At 34.9% G+C, this 16,816-nt stretch overlaps 1 protein-coding gene across 5 annotated transcripts in view; it reads left to right on the top strand.

Annotated features, from left to right (window-relative positions):
• Positions 1 to 59: 59 nt before the first annotated feature.
• Positions 60 to 16,816, top strand: part of CCDC162P (uncharacterized) — a 176,946-nt gene continuing 160,189 nt past the window's right edge. For 4 of the 5 annotated variants that reach the window (XM_053904591.1, XM_053904590.1, XM_053904589.1 and 1 more), the window contains exons 1-2: positions 60 to 624; positions 1,427 to 1,592. The gene's annotated coding sequence lies outside the window, so the exon portion shown is untranslated. Of the gene's footprint in view, positions 625 to 1,426; positions 1,593 to 12,455; positions 12,945 to 16,816 lie in introns of those variants that run through there. The other variant, XM_053904588.1, reaches the window with a different exon arrangement.

The raw sequence follows: 16,816 nt of genomic DNA, 5'->3' as shown, positions 1-16,816 counted from the left end.
CCTTTGGGCCAACTAGAGAACTGAAGTCATCAGCTGAAGTAGAAATAGAAGACTGACAGAAAAGGCATAATAGAAAGGAGAAACTCAGAAGCTAGGGTAGCAGTTTAAGAGATGGTGATTCCAAAGGGTCAGAATTGATGGTACATTTATCTACAGCTGGGGGAATGATCAAGCTATAGGTATGAAAGAATTTTCAGGTCAAGATCTTGGGGAGCTAGGAAAAGCAATTATGTTAAAGACAGTCCTCCTAAGAAATTCCCTAAAAGTGTGTGTGTGTGGCGGGGGCGGGGGGAAGGTGGTAATTGTAGATCTCTGGTGAGGGAAGAAGAAAACTGATTCATTCTCACTGAGAGCAGAGGTGCTAAGTTAGAAGAACTTTCCAAACCTGAAGTGCAAAAATGACTGAAAATGGGCAGATGGATACTTGAAATTATCCTTGAAAGTGACTAATGATGGAGATGAAAGGTTGTCTCTGGTTTAAATACTGCATGTGTCCTTCACCCACTCTTATTCCCTCTCCCTCTGCAGCTTCTTCAGCCCCAGAGACGTTCCACAGAGTGCTTCATCTAAATTCATTTTCATCACCTTACCTACTTTTCAACTTTGCCTTTCCTCCTTGAGAATGTGAGTGCTGTAGTTTAAACTTAGCAAAAAACTCACCAGGGCCGTAATGCAGCCCTGTCTCTTTCTGTGTCTTTGTTTTCCATGCACTTAGGAAAGTGGCTGACTACACTTAGATTGTCAGTAGTGAAGTCATCACTTGTGAAACTGTATTGGTAAAACTAAAACAAAGTCATTCTAGGAACACTTGAATATTTTAGTTAAGAATTGAGAATTTTCTTGGAAAATCAATGTAGCATAGAAGAAAAACCATAAGATTTCAGAATTAGAAGACTTGGGTTCAAATTGTGACTCCACCATTTAGTAGTTTGAACAATCAAATAACTTTTCAGGGCCTCCATTTCTTATTTGTAAAGTAGGGATTGTATTGCTACCTAACTCACACCGTTGTTGTGAGGAATAAATGGAAGTAACGTGTCATAGAAACCACCCAGCAGAGGGTTGGCATTGAGTAAAAACTCAATAAATGTTAAATCTGACTGCCCTGCCCCACCAAAAATTGTCAGACAACCTGAGTTTGCATGTGTTAAAGCCTGAAAGCGAGAGCCAAAACGTATTCTTTGTAAAAGTGGGAATATTCTAATTACTTGGGTTTTTTTTTTCTTCTTCTTTTCTGTGTCTGAGAGGAAATTGTTCTGGCTTATTCCCTAGCTCAGGTTTCTAGTGAGAGTGGGTAAAGAATATAATCTTACCATGGTGTAGAAATACATAATCACACATGGCAACTTGATTTGGAATCTGTTTTGGTTGTTGGGTGACATTATGGAGAAACACTAAAGAATTGTCTCTTGTTGCTCCGTCACAGCTACTGAACTAGAAATGTGTCCTGCTCACAGACTGCGGCTTACCAGAGCCTTTGACTCCTCAGGGGTGGAGCAAATGATTTCCTTCTTGGACAAGGGCAATCTGTGGCCAGTGTACAAGAGTTGCCATGGCAACCCTGCAGCTGCGCTCTGCCTAGCAGAGACTCGGTAGGATATCGTGGATTTTGTTCACTTAAGTGAAAAACAGGTTTGTTTGTTTTTTATTTAATCAGAAATTGAAAAAAATGAAATTGGAACTGTCTAGCCAAGACAGGTCTCAACTTCGATGAAACTGTGAAACTAGAAAGTGAGTGTTTAAAACAGCAGGTATTGTGAATATTCTAATTCTGGAAATAGCAGTTCCTGGAATCTTGAGTTAACTGTACTTGTATGGGTCATTGGCAGCCTAGCCATTTTTATTGGGTATTAGCTGAATATAGAGGGGTTGAAGGGACATGCTCATTTTTCAGCAGTATAAGATAAAAGGAGATACTTAAAATAGGGAGCTAGCTAGTGGTGGTGGTGTACTTAAAAGTTGTTTTTGAGGGATGCCTGGGTGGCTCAGTCAGTTAAGCATCCAACTCTTGATTTTGGCCCATGTCATGATCTCAGGGTCATGACATCAAGCCCCAGGGTGGGGCCTGCTTAAGATTCTCTCTCTCTCCCTTTGCTTTTCAGCTGCTCATGCACACTAGTGCACATTCTCTCTCTCTCTCTCTCTCTCTCAAAAAAAAAGTTGTTTTTGAGATTTTTATATAGACTTTTTACTTTAAAAATACAACTATACAGGGGCGCCTGGGTGGCTCAGTCGGTTAAACTTCCGACTTGGCTCAGGTCATGATCTCGCGGTTTGTGAGTTCGAGCCCCACGTTGGTCTCTGTGCTGACAGCTCCGAGCCTGGAGCCTGCTTCAGATTCTGTGTCTCCGTCTCTCTCTGCCCCTCCCCCACTTGTGCTCTGTCTCTCTCTATCAAAAATAAATAAAATGTAAAAAAAAAAAAATATTTAAAAAAATATAACAATACAACTAAAAAATTACAACTTTTAACTATAAAGGAGTAGTCTTAGTCTGTAACAGGACATCAAAAAATTAAATTAAAATTTGATTGCAATGTGGTGAGAATCAAACTAAGGGGGAAAGTCTAGTTGGTTATGCACAGTGGAAGGACTGCTCACCGTGGCCAAAAATGTGCCAGCTGCCATTGTTGGTGTAGAGTAAATAGTGAAACTCCTAATGGGGTTTCCTGGAACTCTATTCAGCTGTAACTAAAGCTGTCTGCACTGAGAACATTTAATTGTATGTGAAGTTTAGATAACTAAGCTGACTCCCAGATGTATAATAAGACAAAACTCTCTACGGCATAATAGCATCTGTGAGGGGGAAAAAAAAAACTCATTATGGGTTCCATGGCACCTTTTGATGAAATGAAGATAAAATTATATTGGCTGTCATTGATGTAAAACTAAATTTACTTCTTGGTAATTGAATATACTTGGCCAATGCTTCAGCCTTTTTCTTCACAATCTATATGCTTATTTTCATGTAACTTCTTTAATTCCTTTTTCATATTTTGTTATGTAAGGAGAATTAGTCATAACAAAATTGTAAAGTTTAAAGTTTTAAAATATTGTCTAGGTCAGAGGTTTTTTTTGGTTTTTTTTGTTTTTTTTTTTTTTTATTGTAGTTGTGAATCATTTGAAGAATCAGGTGGATTTTTTTTTTCCTGGTAGAATTTTTGGGAGTGTTCTCCTTATTGGTATAGAGTCATTGAATTCTCATTTGGTGCAAGATCCTGCTAGATGCCATAGGCAATTATTAGAACTATAAATTAGCACACCCCAATTCAGGGGTTTATTTTTTAAAGAAATAGAAGTTTATCTTTTACTATGAAGAAGTTTATTTTTTTACTATGTATGTATGGTTCATTGTGTACCTATGTGCTTTGATAGTTTCAGCAGAAAATAATAGAGAAGCAAATTGTTACTTAATGCTCTAAAGCAGTTTTGTGACAATATAGGTCTTGTTAATGACCAGTTCAGCAGTCCGCAGTGTTGGGAGACTGAATCCAATGTGCTTGGAGGAGGAACGTTGGGAATTATGAGTTAGCTGTCAAAAAAGATACGTAAGTGACGAATCACTGAATTCTACTCCTGAAATCATTATTACACTATATGTTAACCAACCTGGATTTAAATAAAATTTGAAAAATTTTTTAAAGATAAAAAGTTCTGTGACATAATCATTTTTCTGGAATAATCTTTTAAAATAAGGGTGAATTTATCCATCGTACTCTCTGCCTAGATTTTTCCTGCATAGATATTGCTTGTCTAGCCTTACCTCATTCTTCAGGTCTCAATTTACTGCTTCCTCTAGGAAGCTCTCTTTAAATCTCCCCTTAATACCCGCGCCCCCCCCCCCCCCCCCCCGGCTTCTCCCAAATCTGGCTCAGCTGCCTCTTCTTGGTATTTCTCCTTTGTTTGCACTTAGTATACTTTCTTGTTATCGTTTATTTGTTTGTCTTTCCCATAGACTGAAATCTCCCTAAGGGCATGATCCTGCCTTGCTTACCACTGTAGCCCAGCACTTGGCACAATACCTAGCCCATAAGTAGACCTCTCAATAAATATTTGATAATTGCTTGTCATGAAACTTAGTTAACCTTCTTTGATGGTCTCATCAGAGTAAGCATAATGGGTCAGGTACTGCTGTTTTAGACACCAGTTCAATTGTGCTGCTGTTTCATCTTTCAAGGATATGTGACCAAGTTTTACATAATCATTGGTTAAAATATTCCAGTATTTTGTTGTTTGTTTGGGTGTACAGACAACAGGCACTCAGAATCATGCTTTCTTTGATTTTATAATGCTAAGAGGAAGAGATTAGAGAACAAAGGTAGTTCTTTATTTGTGTATTGGTGTGTTGGACATGTTCATTCAGGAAGTAGTTACTGATCTCTACTCAAGTATTTGTTGATCTCCAGGATACTGTGCTAGATGCTATGGGAGATTCAAAGACACATTATACATGAATTCTCTCTTCACGTTGCTTAAAGTCTGATAGAGGAGACTGTACAGAAATATAACAGAAGGAAGAAAACAATAGTTGACATAGAGGTATAATGACCATCCCAGAGAAGATGCTTAAATATTTGTCTACTAAATTTCTCATCTATTGATAGATAAAGTTGGCCTATTTGTATTTCTTCATTTTTTTTCTTGATATATATAGCTTTCATTTGCTTTTTCACCTCATGGCAGTATTGGACTAGGATTCTTAATTCTTGTTGATTGAAGATACTAGTTCACTTAATATAAATTTCAAAGATGTATTGTCTACATAACTATGTATCAAGACACGAGTAGAAAAAATAGGTATGAAACACTGAAGTAAAATAAGGGAGTAGAGAATAAAGAAGGTAAAAAAAAATCAAGCAATAATGACTGAGACTAAAACAGAAAAGTAATAGTTTTTGACTTGCACAGAATTATGCAAATGATTACCACTCACTTTTCTTATGAATTTAAGCCACTCAATTCCTTCACACTTCAGCTTCCCCATAGGTTGGACCAAGTCAGTGTTTTTCAAACTGCAGGTCCTATCCTACTAATGGATTGTGAAATCCATTTAGTGGGTCACTATGAACACTTTTTAAATGATATTAGAATAGCATTGAAAATATCAGGGTACATCACACACAGAGAAAAGGTCGTCAATATTTTTGTGAAACTCTGTGAGTACTGGATAATAATTTAAAATGTAGTCCTAAATGTTATTTAAGGAAGAAGAAGTTGGCTCTTAATAAATCTTTAAAAGGAATGTATTTGAACGATGTGGAGGAAAGACAGCCAGTTTAAATTAGGAATACTCCCAAATATCCCTTATGGTTTGTGGCAATCTACTATTTATCCCAGAAATACTATTACAGATGTGTTTTCTATATTTTACAGATAGATGTCCTGTTTTAACACCATTACATTTACTGGCCTATAGAACACTCTTTTCAAATACTAACCAACCTATATTAGAGAAATGTCACTTTTCTAATGTGGGCCCAAATAAATATATTCAAAGTGAATCCCTTAACAAATGACCTCATTATTCTTCATCCATTGTTTCTATCTAGTCACTGCTTCTGTGCAGTCTAGCAAAGCATGGGTCCTATGGGTAGGAAAGAAATTTGTTCTGCAGGTGCTTAAGACATTTTGTTTTGTGTGTGCATGTGTGTGTGTGTAATTTTAATTTCAATTTTTTTTTAATTTTTAACTTTTAAAATTTTTTTGAGAGATAGGGTGTGCATGTACATGTGGGAGAGGGACAGAGGAAGAGGGGGAGAGAGAATCCCAAGCAGGTTCCATGCCCAACGCAGAGCCATGAGATCATGATCTGAACTGAAATCAAGAGTCGGACACTTAGCCAACTGAGCCACCCAGGCACCTCTGGGTAGTTTTTAAATTCATAAAGATATGAGATTTATGAGAGAAAAACTGTGTGCATGTCAAATCTGAACATCAACATACAACAGCACTGAAAAAATTAAAAATTGATATACTATCAGTGTGGTGCTCTTTAAAGTTATGTCATTTTACTGAGCGTTAGACCTGATAGAATATTTTTAAATGAGTGAGTGGGTGAAATATATAAATACCTTACCTGGAGGGGCGCCTGGGTGGCTCGGTCGGTTAAGCATCCAACTTCGGCTCAGGTGATGATCTCACAGTTTGTGAGTTCGAGTCCCACATCAGGCTCTACGCCGACAGCTCAGAGCCTAGAGCCTGCTTCAGATTCTGTCTGTCTGTCTGTCTCTCTCTCTGTCTCTCTCTGCCCTTCCCCTGCTTGCACTCTGTCTCTCTCTCTCCCTCAAAATAAATAAACATTAAAAAATTAAAAAAAAAGAAACCTTACCTGGAAAATAGCTTCATTAAATAAAGTACTACTAAGAGGCTGTATTTCTGTGACTTTTGATATCCTCTTCAATGTATTTCTTTGTAGCCATATCAGCTCTGGGTTATGGTTAGAACATAGGGAGAAATGCTATAGGGAAGTGAACACTGGAATGATGTTCATTATAATGGGATTCTACCTACTTGTAAAAGTTTATTCATTACAAATTATTAAAGTTGCTTAAATAAAGAGATCTTAAAAGGAAGATTGTAAAATGAATAGACCTTCTAGTCATAGCTAAAATAATACACTGTTGACCTAGTTTTAGTTGGCCTGATTAAGTAAATTTTAGGATAAGTTCAGAAATCATTGAAAGGTATTTTTTTGGTTAGTTTTCTTTGAAGTTAAATGTACATTGACTTGTATTTCTTAGAAAAATCTATTACTGAACTAGTACAGAATGTGAATCATTTCTTGTCTGAAATATAAGATTGATGTTTACAGAGCAGTTGTCCAGAATCTTCTTGCTGAACTGGAAAGTATTTCACTTTTTTTCACTGTAGGTCCTTTCAACTTTACAAATGTGTTATTTAAAACATAAATCATATTGGTACACAGGAAACCCATTTAAAATTAAATTTAAAAACACTCCTGAGAATTCCATGGAACATTTCTGGTTTTATAGTTTATAATTTCTAGCAAAAGAAAAATGTTTAATACCTTAAAAATATCTTTTCAGAGACAGCCAAATCTAAAATATGTAATACATATGAGAGAATAATGCTATTAATATCTTAACTATTGAATGCTTGAACACAACATAAAAAGCATCATTATCTTTGCTTTTCCCAAAATAAACTGAGCTAACAAATTTAAAGCTGGGAAATTCAGTACCAGAGTTAAAATAAGTTATTTTTAGGTATGGAATTTCTACTTTTACTTTAATCTCAAAACTAAATGGTATGTTAAAAACTTATTCTATATTTTTATGTATATAACTTATCTGCTTGAGAATTTATATCAGTTAATACGTATCTTGATTCTCTCATATGATATGAGCACTGAGCTAAATTTTCAGATAAAGTACTTTTCTTTTTGTTCTTTTATAGCATAGGTTTCAAGTAGATGGAAGGCTGTGCCTTTGGTATTTGGGTAGGATATTTGCCTGTGATTTCAAATTCTCAGAGCAACTTCCTAACATTCCTATGAATGTTCCAGAAAAAGTAGAGTTTCTCTTAAGGAGTCTACTAAAATGCTATTGATTCAAACTTCCAGCTGCTGAAATAAAACATAAGCCACTTAGAGACTAAAGCATTTAGAAAAGAAAAGGAGTTCATATGCAAAGAAGATCTACAAGGGAGTCCAAGCTTTAGAAGGACAGCCTTAACAAATTAAAAATATGACAAGCATTTAGAGGAAAAAAGATACCTGCAAACTTACCAAGGTCACCAAGTTTGTATGCACTGTCTTTAAGGTGGAAAACAGCACTTTTTTCACATAATTGCCGTATCCAAAAAGGTCATCACATATCTTCAGACATTTCCAAAATCAGAGATATAGTTGTTTTAATTAGAGAGTAACTTACAAGAAAGACTCAAGATTTCATTTACTTGAGGAGCAAGAACTAGACAGGGTGATTGTTTGCTGATGTTACTTTATCTCAAGGTTGCAAAGTAAGTTTGCAGGGATTCCCCAAGACCACCTTTGTGTTCAATGATTTCACTAAAACAACACACAGAACTTAGAAAAGCTGTTGTACTCACAGTTTTGGTTTATTACAGCAAGAGAATACAGATTTAAATAAGCAACTGGAAAGGGGACATTGGACAAAGTCTAGGAAACACCAGGCATGAGCTTCCAGTTGTCCTCTTCCAGTGAAATCATGCAGACAAGCACTTAATTCTCCTCAAAATGATGTGTGGTGATATGCTTGCAATATTGCCAAGCAAGGAAGCTCCTCCAAGCCTTGGTGTTCAGGTTTTTCAGTATGGACTGATCACACAAGCATGGCTGACTGCTCATATGGCCAACCTTCAGTCTCCAGCCCCTCTGTAGGTCAAGCTGATACTGCATGGCCTAAGGCCATAGTGGACCATAAATCACATTGTTAGCATGAACTATCTGGGAGGCCTGCGGTCCCTAGGTAAACAAAAACATCATCAGGCAGGATATTCCAAGGCCTTAGAGGTCATCTCCTGGGAGTTGAGTAAAGACCAAACCTTTCTTTGGAATGTGAAAGGTTTACACAACTTAGACATGTTGTGTTGACCCTTTACACTGTTGTTTCATTTTGTTTTCTACTCTGGTATGTGATGTGCATTGCTTACCAATCTGGTTAAGATGTAAATTTTGCCTCCAAATTTCCTCCTAAAGCATGGCTCTGACCACATAAATTTGTCTACTGATTTTATGATACAGTATCATTACTTTGATATTTTGTGTTATTTGGTCAGTTTTATTATATGGATGTGACAAAAGGTGATGCTTAATGCACAGAGACCTTTTTATAATCTGGTTAGTGAAACTAGAGACATGTGATACCACAATTTAGGGATTAACTTTGGAGACTTTGTAAAGTCTTTAAGGCTGTCATTCCTTTATATGTAAGATACTGCTCCCATAAGCTCTTATACTGAAATCCGAAGCCAAGGGCCATTCAGTTCACCTCAGTCAAGTTGCTTGGAACTTGTTTAGTAATGGGCTTGCCATACCTACTTTAATGGGATTTGAGGCATAGCCACAGACAGTAAAGCAATTTTTCAATTACTACTTGGTAATAAGGAGAACAGGTTTTGATTGAACTTATGCTAAATAGCTACATGGCTATGAAAAGGAAGGAAACTTAGTAAAGGCATTTTGTATAATATTTAACAATTTTTACCATTTTGTGGTACATTGATATATGATTTTCTCCAGAATCATTATTTTTGTTTTCCTGCCAGTCTCTTACTTATAAATTCCGTTAAGTATTTCCAAATATTTTTTTTTCTGTAATTCCGAAGGGTCAGTTGGAACATAATACCATTTAAGGAATGTTTCTACCAGTTTATATAAGTGTAGCCAATAGATAGATCAAAATAATGTATGTCCCTTAGAAAGAAAGCATTCACAGAATTAACTCATTTAGTCCTAGGTGATAAATTCTTGTTATTCTGATTTGAGGTGAAGCACTCAATTTCTTGAAGTCATTTGCTTCTGGATTTAAAGAATCCTAGAAATCCTGACTCTATCTTTTGATAGTCTGACAGGTATCTTTTTGTCATGCTGATACCAGTTTACACTGAAAAATCTGTTTCCATGAGTCCGCTCCCTATAGAGTCAACAATTACGAGTATGGTAAGGTGTTTACTGAGGCTTTCATTCTTTTCATGTTTGTTCCAGAAGACTCCGTTTTTGCTCTGTATCTTATCATGGGGACTTGATGAAAAAGCAGAAACTGTCCGTGGATGACAGGGCTCAATGGCTTAGGTTAATTTTGTAAAGGCCAACAATACTAGAATAGTGGGGAGTAGAATCTTTTTTCTGAAGTGACACATAATCATTTTATAAGGATTTAGTCAATTATTATCCTGAGAGGATAATTTATGGATTGAGTAGGCATTAAAAAGTCTCCAGGTTCTTTTATCTCAAAATATTTTTAGGATTGTCAACTGCAAATAAAATATTCCTTTAAAAAAATCAATTTGGGGGGTGCCTGGGTGGCTCAGTTAGTTAATGCATCTGACTCTTGATTTAGGTTCAGGTCATGATCTCATGGTTCATGAGATTGAGCCTCACGTAGGTCTCCATGCTGACAGCACAGACTCTGCTTAAAATTCTCTCTCTCTCTCTCTCTCTCTCTCTCTCTCTCTCTCTCTCAAATAAACTTTAAAAATAAATAAATAAAGTTTAAAAAATCGTTACTGTGCCAATCTTTGTATAGAGACATGAGTATGCTTCTGGCCAACCTGAAAGTTACACAATTGCTAAAAGTATCTTTATTTTATATTTATAGTAATACATTTACTTAAATGTAATTAACTTAGTTTAAGCTCCTCTGAACTGCTGTGCAAGTTCTTTTCATATGTAGGACTCAATAAGCAGGATGATTTTTGCAATAGTTTTGAGCTAATAAAAATCTGCAGTATACCAAACATATCTAATGATTTTTAGTATTCCTCCTTTTATAGGATAAATTAACAAAACTTTGGAGCTGTCTAGCAACTGTTTGGGAAACCCCAAAGAAAATTTTATATAGAAGACATAGTAATAGTTTATTATTCTGAATTTGCGAAATGCCATATCAAAAAAAGTTATCAGAGGATAAAAGATATGATTAAGTGACTAAAGAAGGTTACAGGCAATTTGAAACATTTCTTTCAAAAAAGAACATGTATACCAACATACCTCAGTTTTTCATATATATCTTTTCAACCTACTAATTAATGGTCACTTAAAATATATAAAAATAAAAGGCAAGTGTATGTAAAAACTATGTTTGTTGACCTAGTATTTATTTTGTTCTGTACAAATGACTTGCTTAGATATAATTTATATCCAAACATTACTAATTAAATAAGTAACTCAGTTTAATATTCATTTAGGAATTAGAAAAGTATCTATAAAGTATAATTATTTAGGCTTTCCATGAGAAAACAAACCTGTCTTGCATAAGTTAGAAGAGTATACAACATTTTAATTCTCACTGTAATTAAATCAGAAAGGAGACATCTAAAACAGCATTATTAAACCAGTCTAATTTGTCCAACTGCATGCTCATTAGGAACATGATTACTTAAATTTTTCTGTTTTTCATACTAAATATTTAGGAAGTCTTCAAGTTTTGTTTAAAGGTACTAAAGTTTTCTTTCTATTTTTCTCTCTGCTGTCAATTTGCATCTCATTACTTATCTTGTCAACTTGTAAACAAGGCTATTTTTGTAGTAATTTTCCAGTCAAATTGTGGGTTGAGCTAGAAGCACAACTTTAGATTTATTAACACCTTATTTTGGGGCACAAAGCTCTTTTGTACATCTTTACCTGGATTATTCATTTATTTATGCTTTCCTATTTTCTTTTGAGAGGAGAGAAAGTAAAAGTTATGCACCCAGAACTTTTTAGATTTCTTGCAGGGATCATTAAGCTCTAAGCAAGTCAAAAGCAATCATTCTCTCTCCATCACAAATTCAGGCTTATTTGTAGAACGCTTGTACCATTCAAGCAAAACACAAAGTCTCTACCCTTTGCTCTAAAACCGTTTAAAAACAATTTCAAATTTTATTCATTGTGTATATTTTGTCCTCTCTCATGGTAAATTTGTCTGTTGGAATTAGATATCCTTATATAGTGTGTTCAAATGACAGCTCTTATGGCCTGTTAGTCTCTAATAGTATCCCAAGGGACAGAGAAAGTTTATAATTGTAAATAGACTATTGTAGAAAGCTGTACCTTCCTTTTTGAGGAGGAAAGAAGGCTTTTAAAGTTGTTTTATTTTCTGATTATGATGTATACACACACTGACGCAGCAGAGCAATGTGTCAAGTTTTCCTTCAACACATGCTTCTTTTGGTCCTTGGTAGTTGAAAACCCGTTCACAAACAAATACTGAGGTAGTTAGTATAACTTAAAGGAAAAGAACTAACAATACAGCGGGAAAAGCCCAAGTTTAAGGGGGTAGTTTGGAGAGTCGGTTTTTTTAAAAAGAAATTGCCATATCTCTGTGGACAAAATAATAGAAACTTTGGATTAATGGGATTATAATACTAATGACTAAGACAAATCACAAAAATTTGATTTTGATTGAGGAAAAAGAGAGAAGGGGTAGAACAAAATTAAATTTGCCAAGCCTTTCAGTGAGAAGTTGAGTCTGACTTTGTCAGACTCAAGGAAAAAATACAGGTAGAATTCCATACTTCAAGAATTTGTAAATATTAAGAGGATTAGGTTCATTTAATCCATATCCCTTTCATGAACCTCCTCTTCCAAACAGCCAGACACCTTGGTTTTTCCCAGACACTTGTTAGACCAGCTTTTCTCAGGATGGAAGCTGTGATTCATTAGTGGATCCTGACATTGATTAGTAGCGAATTGTGACCAGAAGTTTGTTTTTATTTTTTAAATTTTTTAAAAGTTTATTTAATTCAAGAGAGAGAGAGTGTGTGTGTGTGTGTGAACAGGGTAGGAGCAGTGAGAGAGGGGAGAGAGAATCCCAAGCAGGCTCTGCCCCGTCAGAGCAGAGCCTGATGCAATGCTTGAACTCACGTACCATGAGATCATGACCTGAACTGAGACCAAGAGTCAGATGCTTAACCAACTGAGCAATCCAGATGCCCCCATTTTTTAATGAAATAGAGTAGAAAATATCAGAATACATTATGTGTGGTACTTCTCAAGGAACTATTGAGACTTCTACTTTAGGTAGGATTTAGTAGAAAGACGAGGCGTCCACTGAAACAGATAAATTATGAAATTATATGTGTAAAGTCATTGGAAAGTCATGGACACAACAAAGCCTAGATGAACTAAATTTCTAGAAAAGGAAGAGCTCTCATGAGTGAGCTGACAATCCCTGGATGTTTTATTCCTTAAATAATTTACCAATTCTGGTCATATTGACTCTGTTTTTGGCACAGAGACTCTACTGGGACAAAGAGAAGCCAGGTGAGTTTTTGAAGACCTTGGGTGCAAACATACCAGATTTGAATCTAAAGAAGTTGGAAATATACCATGGATATTTGCTGAACGTTAGAGTATAAAAGAGCCTAGAGAACTGGCCCAGAAAAATCTTCAATTTTTTGGTGCTTAGGAGGTAAATTCCTTCTGGAAACAGGGACTGTGTCAAACATGACAGATCTCTCCCTCAAGTTTTCGCCAGATATTGAACTTGATGTTGTGGGGGACTAAGCTCAAAACCTTTGAAGGACAGAATGCCAGGGATGAAGAGAAAGAGAAAAGCCAGGCTATCAGTCAAAAACCTCAGGAGGCCACACTCACAAAGGAAACTGGATTGGAAGGGCAGAGTTAACTCTGTCCACAATGATTAAGAGACAAAGTCCCACCAGAGACAGAAAGCTAGCATGATATACTTGGCTAGTTCTCCCTCTCAAGACATTTGCCAGATTTTGAAGCTGCATTGAAGTAGGAGGCTAATGAGCTAAATTAAAATCTCTAAAATCATAAACACTATGATTCTCCCATAGTGTTTAAGGGGTGAAGGAGAGAGACTTGCCAAGTTGTCAATCAGAAGTCCAGGTGAGCCACACCTGAAGAAAAAAGACAGAGGCAAACTGAGTCTAACTAAAACCAGAATCCAGCCCCAATCTAATTCCATTCCTGATGGGATTAAGATGACTAGCCCTTCAAATTATACATCTGACAGAATAAAGGGAGAACCTTTATGGGGGGTGGGGGGTGGGGGGGGGGAATAACAACATTATCAGTCCCATTGATTCTTTTATACACCAAACATAGCATATAATAAACTATAAGACTTGAGAAGACGTGGGAAAGTATGAGTGATGAGAGAAAAAGCAGATAGTAAAAGCAGACCCATAGATGATCCAGATGTTAGAATTAGCAGACAAGGACTTTAAAATAATTACTATGTACATATGTATATACATATCATGCACATATGCACACATACACAGTAAAAGAGGAAAAGATGGGAAAATTGGATAAAGTGATGCATAATTTTCACAGATTGGAATCTATAAAAATATGCATTATAGAACTTAAAAATACAACAACTAAAATTGAGAATTCACTGGGTAGTTTTAAGAGCTTAGACTGAGCTAAAAACAGTGAACTTTAAGACAGGAAAATAGAAAATATCTGAAAATGAGGCACAGAGACAAAAAGAATGGGATGAATTAAATGGAGTAAAAGAATATAGTGAAGTAATCAAATGTATGTTTAGAGTCCTAGAAGGATAAGAATGAAAGAGAATGGAGCAGAAGCAATATTTGAAGAGATAATAGTCATGAAAGTCCCCGAACTGATGACTCTTATCAGCCCAAACATTATAGCTCAGTGAACCCCAATACACAGGGAGGATATATACAAAGGAAGCCACAGTTAAAAACATTACAGCTGAAATGCTGAAAGACAAACATAAAATCTTCAAAGCAGCAAGAGAAAACAAGACACATTACTTTGTAAAAAAGGAACAATAAGACAGATGACTGATTTTCTGATTGAAATTATGGAAGTGGAAAAAGAATAGACGTTTAAAATGCTACAAAAAAAAATATCTGTTATATACCTAATTAAAATATCCTTTGGAAATCATGATAAATACTTATTCAGACAAAAGCTGAGAGAATTCATTACCAGCAGACCCACACCATAAAAAATATTAAAGGTAGTTATTTTTAGATAAAGGAAAATTAACTCAAATGGAAACGTGGGTCCTCAGGAAAAAAAAAAAGAGCAGCGGAAAAGATAAAATATGTGATTAAATTTTTTAAATTGAGTTTCGAAGCAGCAAAAATAAAACGTGGAATTTATATGCAGAAGTAAAGTAAAAAAAAAAAAAAACAGCTGCATAAATTGTAGGAAAAAGGTAAATGGACATAAACCATTGTAAGGTTTTTATTCTTTGGACAGTGGTTAGAAAAAAATACTAGTTTAAGGTAGGCTGTAACAAGCCCAGGATACATATTGTAATCTAAAGGAATGATTATCAAAGTATAAGTATTATCAAAGTAGCAGTATAAAGCAATATAAACATCATCTGGGAATTTTTTAGAAGTAAAAATTCCTCCCCCAGACCTACTAAATTATAAACTTCAGAGGTGGGGCCCAGAAATTGTATGTTTGAAGAGTCCTCTAGGTGTTTCTGATGTGCACTAAAGTCTCAGAACCATTGCCCTGGGTAATAACCAAAAGAAAACAAACAAGTATAATTAAAAACCTAATAGAAGAGAGAAAACAATAATAAAAAACTTGAATAATCCAAAGTAATGAAGGAAAAAAGGAATAAAGGAAGAGAGAATACATAGGACAAATAGAAAAATAAAATGAATAAAATACATAGTAAGATTGTGAACTTAAACCCAACTATAATAGTACTCACATTAAATGTAAATGAATTAAATGCTTCAATTAAAAAGATTTTCAGATTTGACTCAAGAGACAAAAAGGTACAGATAATTTGAAAGGATTAAAAAAATATACCATGTAGGGGTTCCTGGGTGATTCAGTAGGTTAAACATTGCACTCTTAATTCTGGCTGGTGAGATCCAGCCCCACACGAGGGTCTGCACTGACAGAGTGGAGCCTGCTTGGGATTCTCTTTCTCCTCCATTCATGCTCTTTCTCAAAATAAATAAACTTAAATATATATATATAAACTTAAATATATATATATATATGTATATATATATAAACTTAAATATATATATATATATATATATATATATATATATATATATATATATATTTATATACCATGTAAACACTACCCACCCAAAATGTTCTGTGATTGTATTACTAAGACATAAATTTGACTTTAAGGAGTATTACTAAATACTGCCTGGGTGCCTGGGTGGCTCAGTCAATTGAGTGTTGGACATCAGCTCAGGTCGTGATTTCATGGTTTGTGGGTTCAAGACCCCCATTGGGCTCTGTGCTGACAGCTTAGAGATGTCAGATTCGGTGTCTGCTTCTCTCTCTGTCCCTCCCCCACTCGCACTCTGTCTCTCAAAAATGAATTAAAAAGTTAAAAATTTTACAAAAAAATATTACTAAAGATGAAGAAAGATGTCATAATGACAAAAGTTTCATTCAATAAAAAAAAACCTTACAATCCTACTAGCAGCCAATAATAACTTCAGATACGTAAAACCAAAATATCAGAACTAAATGGAGAAATACACAAAAACCAGTCATTGCCAAAGATTTTAATGTACATATCTCAATATCTCATTAAAAGTCAGACAAAAAAATCAGTAAAGATATAAGATATAGATATAAGAGATTTAAACACATTATGAAACAACTCAATCTGACTGATCTATGTAGAGCACCACTCCCAACAGAATATATATTCAAAAGTACATGACACATTTACCAAAATAGACCATATGTTAGCAGAAAGCAAGTTTAAAATATTTTCAAAAATTGAAATCATGCAGACTATGTTCTTAGGCCACAATGGAATCACATTGAAAACTGAAGCCAAAAACTGGAACCAATTCTAAATGATTCACATGTCAATGAAGAATTCTCAGTGGAAATTAGAAAATATTAAAATGAGAAATAATGAAAGCACATCTAAAATGGTGATGTAACTAAAGCAATGCTTGGAAGGAAATTTATAGTTTAAATGCATACATTTAGGAGATAGGTTAAAAATTATTGGTCTAAAACTTTAATCTCAAGAGCTTAAATCCAAGATACTAAAAAGAATGTATAATAAATGATTAGGAATAAAAAACATGTAAATAATAATAAATGAATAATAATTCAATATAATTGGTATTATTGAATTAATTGGTATAGTAAATGAATGTAAATAATATATGAATCAT

This window comes from Panthera pardus, unplaced genomic scaffold (genome assembly GCF_024362965.1).
Source record: "Panthera pardus isolate Hobbes unplaced genomic scaffold, ASM2436296v1 HiC_scaffold_17, whole genome shotgun sequence".
Lineage (NCBI taxonomy): Eukaryota > Metazoa > Chordata > Mammalia > Carnivora > Felidae > Panthera > Panthera pardus.
The sequence above is the reverse complement of the archived record's forward strand: the minus strand, read 5'-3'. Positions and strand labels throughout refer to the sequence as shown.